This window comes from Oryzias latipes, chromosome 23 (assembly GCF_053564925.1).
Source record: "Oryzias latipes strain Hd-rR chromosome 23, Olatipes_Hd-rR_3.1".
Taxonomy (NCBI): Eukaryota; Metazoa; Chordata; class Actinopteri; order Beloniformes; family Adrianichthyidae; genus Oryzias; species Oryzias latipes.
The window spans coordinates 3,238,864-3,246,725 of NC_136259.1; the positions used below are offsets into that span (position 1 = coordinate 3,238,864).

General features: G+C 42.7%; 1 long non-coding RNA gene across 1 annotated transcript; it reads left to right on the forward strand.

The window, feature by feature from the left end:
• The first annotated feature begins 480 nt into the window (after nt 1-480).
• On the forward strand, nt 481-3,538 carry LOC101173910 (uncharacterized). The gene is made up of 2 exons (XR_177644.5): nt 481-787; nt 3,261-3,538. It is a non-coding gene; the product is annotated as an uncharacterized LOC101173910 (long non-coding RNA).
• Nucleotides 3,539-7,862: the final 4,324 nt, after the last annotated feature.

Sequence of the window (7,862 nt, forward strand, 5' to 3'; positions counted from 1 at the left end):
TTATCATAAGTTGCTAAACCTCCTTTTAAATGTTCATTTCAAGTGTCAATAAGCCCTTTTGTTCCCCCTTTGGCTCTGTGGAAGTGGAAATTGTGTCTGATGGTAGTTTTCAAAAATAACATTTGTGTGAATAAACAGAAAAAAAAATGAAATATGTAATAGGTTAATAATGAGACCACTTCACTAGTAAACATGGCAATGATCATAAAATAACAGAAGTTATTGTGGTGACTCAACATGCTATTAGAGCAAGAACCTGAATGAAAATAACAAAAGTGAGATTTCTGGTCATTACAGGTTAAATGTTTGGTGTGTGGTTAATATTTTTATATTAAATATTTAACTTTCATCCAATTATATGATAAAACAATACAAATAATAGTACTTTTTTATTTAAAAATATATATTTATTTTAAAATAGTTCTTGTTTCAACCACACGACCTGAAAGTGACAATACGCCACCCAGTACGGTAGGTGGCAGTGCCGAGCAAAGGGCTGTCACTACAGGCGACGAAGAAGAAGAGCGCCGGTTAAAAACAGAGCGCGCGCCTCTGGCGGCAATCTTTTCTGGGGAGGACTGTGGAAGTTGCGGAGGTGCGAGTGGATGCAGAAACATGTCTTCGGACGATTCCCTGAGAAAGAATATCGGCCGCATCTTGACTCCTGCCTTTGACGACATATCCTCGCTGTGTGGTGGAGCCTTCGCTAAATATGAGGAGGAGCTGAAACGCCAACGCGCCCTGCTGGACATCGCCCTAAAACCCCAAGAAAACCAACCCAAAATACGTAAGTAAATAAACGCTCACAGAAAAACCTACGCATTGACTTTTACAGACGTTTAATCAATGAAAGTTTGACACAAAGTTAGCAAACAGGACTGAGGCTCCCCCTGCTGACGATGGAGAAGAACTTCAGCTGATTTCTTAAAAAAAGTTTTTCCAAAACTAAAATTACATTGCAGGTTTTCATTTAAAAATTAAGGTTGTGAATTATTCTTATGTGCGTTTATTCAAGAGTTTTTATTTTCAGTTATTATTTTTTAACCAGGAAAGTCCCAATGAGATTAAAAAACCTCTTATACATTAAGGGAGTTCTAGCCAAGAAGCAGCACACTTTTATACAACAAACACATTCTGAGTTCAATCTGTATATTAATAGTATTTGTAATTCTGAGAAGCAAAAAGCAATCAAAACCATGTCTATATGTGAAAGATTCCATATTTTCTAGTGGAGTTTAAGCCCCTGTCTTATTTCTATTTTTTTCTTCTTCCCCATTTCTCATTCATCCAGGTAGATTCCATCATAGTAGTAGGTTTAAAAGCATTTTGGATAAGACGTTTCACGTCTTTATTTTTAACAAACGGATCTTAAAGAAAATTAAAGTTTTTAACAATAATTTGCTTAGAGGGATTCACAGATCACACACAGTCCTGTTAATTTAATGTTAGCAGATAAACTTTACAGTTTTTTGTTTTTAGAGTTTTTAGGAGATCCTCAGCCATAAATTCACCAATCTGACTAAATAAAAATTAATCGATACAAAAAGAAATTTAAAAAAAGTATGAATTATTTTTAAAATGATTAAAAATTGAAATTTCTTTACCCAGAGAAACAAATTCAAGGGTAAAAAGAGCAGATTCAGATGTAGCTGTAGCAGACACCATGTTGGATAAATACGGCGATTTGATTGGTTAGAATCTGGACCAATCAGCAGCTGTTTGCTGGCTGAAAATTTTGTTCAGCATAATCAAAGATGGGGAAAAAAGCAAGATGACACACGCTCATGCGAAAACCTTTGTTTTGTAAACGCAAAAATATTTTTTTTAAGGCAAAAACCGTGTTCTCACTGACGTGTAGTCAAAGCAGGCAGGTGAGTGTGCCTCACCTGCAAAATATAGCCTAAAAATACACAAGTTAAATATACTTTTTCTATTAAAAATACAAATCAAATATGAATTTTTTTAGACGCCATTCAAATAACATTTTTTTGGTTGAAGAAAAGTAGCAAATTTCTGAATTTCTTGTTCAAATACATGAGAAAGCGGCACGTAAGTGACAGAGTCTCACAAGGAGGATGTGCTGAGTGTAACGGATTCAAGGTCAGCTGTTAACAAAGCAGTGGTTTTAACTTTCTGCTGTGGACACGGTGGTATCGGTGCACAGTTTCTGAGCTGTGTCCTTATCAGCTTGTATTCCAGACTCCCTCTGCTTTCTCAGACTTCTCCTTCCTCCAGATGTTACGCAGAGAAGAAGAAAACCCCAACACAGCAGCCTTCAGTGTGCAGGCCGACCGAGTGCAAAAGCAGTTTTAAAGACAGCACTTCCAATGAGAATTACAAAAATGAAGTGTATCCATTCAACAGTTGGCACTAGCGTGTGCATTTGTGCATGCATGTGTATTACAACCATCTTCAATTGCATGTGGGCGCATGTCTTGCAGCTAACTTTGGTGGCAACAGCAAAATTTCATCCAAAGTTTTGATCATTGACTGGATATAAGAACTGGACTGGGTGCCCCCCCCCCCTCCAAATAGGAAGGACCCGCTGGTTCCAAGAAGCTAAATTCCCATAGACTGTTCTAGAGAAATAAACAGCTGTTACTGTCGTTTTATTGGTCAGAAGAACCGTTCTGGCTCTGATACCTTTTGAAGGTGGTCTTGATAATCATAATTTCTTTTCTTATTTGGTCTGTAGTTCAAGTTATGCACGTTATTAACAGAGCAGTCAGATCTCCATAAAAGTATGTGGTTTCACATTTACACGTTTAAATCTATGACAGATTCTCCAGAGACTGCTTTCAATTGGAAGGGGCGTGGCCTTCCAACAGTTTGCCATAAGCACATTGGCTCAGATCGACTCGGACCAATCGCTGATTACTGACGTTGTCTGGCTACAACATGTGAGGCCACATCCTGAAAAAAATGGCAATTGAATTGACTTTGTTTCTTTGGAGGCAGAATTACGCCTTTTCTATGGATGGCGTCACGCTCACTCGGTCCAGTTCTGTTGACGACGTTGCCATGAAAGAAAAGGGCGGGACTTGTGTACTCATGCCCCTGTAATCCCGTGGTTTATCCGATACCTGTCCGTTCTCGGACGGCTCACTGCTGCTTGTTGGGCCATAATCTTCTGATCCGGACTCCCATGAACAGCGAGGAGTCCGTGTCCTTCTGGCGTCCATCAACACTCTCTGGAGTGTCTTCAGGCTGGTCGACTCTGAAGAGGCACAACTTTAGTTTTTGTTTCTTTGTTCCTGCAGTTCTGCCTCAGTATCATCTGACGGAGCAGGACAGGAACCCCAATGTGACGCTGGCCAAAGCAGAACCTCCAGAGCCAAAGTGAACTCGCAGGACGTCCACATCAACCTGCTGTGCAAACCTCAGAATCGGTTTTTATGATTCAGGCAGCTGAATGTCACTTCATCCCTTCTATGGTCAAATGTTGTTGTTTTTAAATTATTTTGTTGGTAATTTAACACATTTCTGACTGAATCTTGTTGTGTTCTTTGCAAAAGCTACAATAAAAAAGGAAAACTGAGTTTATAGATTATACTGTCATCTATGCATTGTTGCACTTCTAAAATATTAATGCATTATTAAAAGAAAAATGCATTTCTGGTTGACTGATGACTGCATTTCTGTTGCTTTGTATTGAGGCTGCTAAGGCCTCCCCAGGTGGTAAGAGTCTGCATAAAGGTTTGCAAAGGTAGAGCCAGATGAATCAGCATCCTCCCATCTGATCTGATCAGCAGTTTTATGATCCAATAGAGACGCGTGTAAATCAAGCCCTACAGCGGCTCGGTGTCTGTCCGTTGGTGAAAACGCCACTTCCTGTTCAGCCCTGCAGATGTTCCAGTGAGCTGCTGCGCTCACTCAGCAGCTCTGCGCTGATGGGACTCTGATCCCGCTGCTGAATCCTCTTTAGGAGTCCCACCTGGCGCTAGTTAGACTTTCCTGGACGCCCTGAAGACTTCTTAACAAGAATTGATGCTTTTGAATGTGTTGCAGTTGTTTTGATGCCTCGTTTAAAGAGCCCAGAAGGCCGTTGCAATAGTCTGACCTACAAAAGCACGGATTAGTTTGTCTGAGTCGTCTCAGACACGATCTTTTTCATTTTGGAGATGAGATGGGACTAGTAACATTTAACTCAGAGTCTATTGTAACTCCTAGGTTTTGTAATCTAAGTTTTTGGTTTTAGAGAGAGGGACATGTGACTGTTTATGAGAACTGGACTGAGTGACCCCCTCCCCCTGACAGTCCAAAGAGGAAGTTCCAGCTGGTTTCAAGAAGCCAAAATCCCATAGACGTCATTTAAGAAGTAACTGGTACTGGTTGGTGATTGGACCCAGACCAATCACTGCTGATGGTTTCTGGGTCCCAAAAGGTGGAATCGACTTCATGTGGTTGGAGCAGGAAGTGAACCCTTTTCTATGGGTGATGTCATCCTTGCTCGGTCCAGTTCTCTTTGAGTGGTGTTCACTCAAAGGTCATACACACCACCACCATGAGACCCCCCCCCCCCCCCCCCCCCCTTAGCTGAGCGGGAAGTGCTGCGTCTCCACAACCTCTGCAGCTGCAGGAAGTTGTTTCTGTGACGACTGCTGGGCTCCTGCACGGAGGTTCTGGTCCAATCGGACCAGCACCGCCGCTGAGCCTTAGTGGAAAGCAGGCCTGGGTGCGTCAACAAATGCCCCCCCTCCTCCCCCCAGCAGATGCACAGCAATGTGGCAGTTGTTTTAAATATTGACCAGCAGGAATCTATGCCAGCTTCAGGTCAGTCTGGGAAGGGGGTCACCCCGCCCCCTAAAGGTGTTCAATCCAGAGTCCTAACTGCAACCCTCTCAGAAGTCTTTGAAGAGGATCTTCTTCTTCCTCACAGCATATCAGATAAAGAAACCACAACAACAAGTATGTTTGTTGTAGACAAAGGGAGAACTTCCACCAGTCCTCTTCGTCTCTCTCAGAGGACTGCTCCTTTCCTCGTCCTTTTATTGAACATAGAAGTAGGTGACATTTCCAAGCAGACAGACAAAGTTAAAGAGTTTATTGGGGGGGGGGTCGTATAGTGAACCATTTGGGGGGGTTTCAGTTCAAACAGCATTCTTTCCTTATGTCGTAAAACCCCCTCGTCCTAGTTGGGGGTAAGAAAAAGCACAGAAATGTTTCTGAAATGGTAAAGAGGTCAGTTAGAGTTAACATTTAAAAAAAATACATTTAAACAAGGATAAAAACCAAAACAATTTCATTCACAGCACATCACTGAAATGACTGCAGTTTTACGTTTAATGCCTTTTATTCATCAACACTGTCCTACACTGAATGGGACTAAAACCAGCGACCTTAGTGTGTCCATCCTCAGACCAGAAGGTCGTGGGTTCTGTCCACGGTCGAGTCATACCAAAGACTCTCCATTCGGCTCCCAATGCCTTCCTGTTTGATACCGACGAAAATGTTCTGTGTTGGTGTGATTTGCCCCTCAGGGCCACCGTAGGTTCTTACTGTGAGATGCTCAGAAGGATCAGCAGGAGGAGCCGATTTCCTCCTCCGTGCTTTTAGTTCCCTGTGTTGGGCAATGCTGCCCCCACATGAGCAGTGTTAGAACCCCCCCCCCCCCCCCCCCCCCAGGCTTTAGCTTCACTTCTGTCAGCGCTGTGTGGGAAAGCAAACAAAACCTGAGGAAGGTTTTCAGAACTTTGGAACAGAGTCGGCAGAACTGACAGCATGAACACAGCAAAAAAATGAGCTGTTTCTGTCACTGGGGGAGGTGGTGGCCAGAAGAATGCTGGCAAAGCAAACATCCATCATAGATAACCCCTCCTACCCTCGGGACCACTCTGTGAGGGGTCTGAGGAGCACAAGACGCCCCCATGTAGAGGAAACGTTGTCCAATCCTCCCCTCTGCTTGCAGATATCACTGCAGGGAGACGCTGGGCAACGCCATTAATGCTTCAGATGTGTTGGATCCTGAATTTGTTCGGTTTTCCTGCTGCTGTTCCACAGGAAGGTCAGCCAGCAGCTGTGCGGCTCAGCAGTTCTGTCATCTTTCTAAGCCAAAACACACGCAGGATCCTCACGACAGCCCACAGCCTTCGTGGGGTTACACTTTCCAATAAACATCTGTCAGTGTCGATGAGGTGAAGAACGTTCATTCATTCATCTTCTACCGTTTATTCCCTTTCAGGGTCACGGGGCCGCCGGAGCCTATCCTGGCCACTTGTGGGTGAAGGCAGGACAGGTCGCCAGTCTGTCGCATGGGCGCAATCACACACCCATTCAGTCTCACATTCACACCTAGGGACAATTTAGATTAACCAATTAACCTGTGAAGCATGTTTTTGGACGGTGGGAGGAAGCCAGAGTCCCCGGAGAGAACCCCAAATGCACAGGGAGAACATTCAAATTCCACACACAAAAAGCACCCCCATCGATGTTCTGGTTCAGGTCCGCCAGCCGGGACTTAAACCAGGATCTTCTTGCTGTGAGGCAAGAGCGCTAACCACTGCGCCGCCGTGCAGCTAACGCGAATGCAACAAAACTCAAACACATCTACAGGAAGGAACTCCAAATGTCATGTAGGGTCTTTATCTTTCTGCACAAAGTCGAATTAGGAGGAGGAGGAAGACTGCTGCTGAGGTCATTTAAAGGTCCACTTCCATAAAAATGAGGTTTTTAGCGTTTTCAACGTGTCCATGTGGAGTTTTCTAATAAGAGAGGACATGTGTAAAGAAAATTCAGATTCAAATGGCATTTCTGAATATTTCTCCATTAAAAAGGTTGTGAATCAGGAGCAGATGAAAAAATGCAGTTTGACAAAGGTTGTGATATAGGTGCTACAGTCGACGGGCAACAAGCTTCCTGCTCCGCCCCATTCTGATGCATCTTTGTAGACAACGTCTTTGTTTTCCTTGTCTGAGCTTGCATTTGGATAAAAACTGTACGGCTGGATACCTCAGATACTGTTCACCATTTTATTTGTAGCGGTAATGTTGGGTTAGGGGTGTGAGGGGCTGTAAGCTAGCAGGAGAGAGTGTAAACATAGGGAGAATGGGGAAGGGGGCGGGCTTATTCTGCATCAACAGTCTACTCAGAGGTGAATTGCTATTATTTCTATTATTATTAATTAATAATTTCTATTATTATAACTCCTGCAGCTCTGCAGAAACTATGTCCTAGAAAACAGGACAGGTTTTTATAGATTTTGGCTAAAAACGCCATAATCCTAATTGAAAGACGACTGGGAACGATTTAAAACAGAGTGGGTCTGTGAGTTGGATCTTGGACAGTCCTATGGACTCTGAATATTGTAGCCCTTCAAAAGAATGTTGCTTGGCTTCCCAAACTACATTTTCGGGTGAATCCCGTGGACTGTGTCTGAGAGAGTTCTTTGTTTCTGTTTAGGGTTCTACTGGGGTAACTGGGTCGGTGGGGTGTGGTGAGGGAGGGGTCCCATCTTTGTATGATTGTCCTTTATTTCCTGTTTTTAACTATTTTCATTTTTTATGACTTTTTTATCTGCTTTTATGTTAAGCGCTTTGTGTTTTTAACTGAAATGAAAGGCGCTATATAAATAAATAAAGTTTGAGTTTGAGTTTATGAAGTGAATAGTTATTTCGTTTGCACAAATTAATTAATGCGTGGGAATGAGATATTTGCTATTTTACCCGTGTCAAGCCACAGGCTCAGTACTAATCAAACTTTAGATGTATAGCACTTTTCCATTTGACGTAAATCAAAAGGCTAAACATTAGGAAAACATTTTCCACATTTAAAAACTAAAAGCCAGACAAAAAAATAAAAATAAACATCATACAATGCCCCCCCACCGCAAACACACCATTCAGAAATTTTGTGTGTGTAGATGA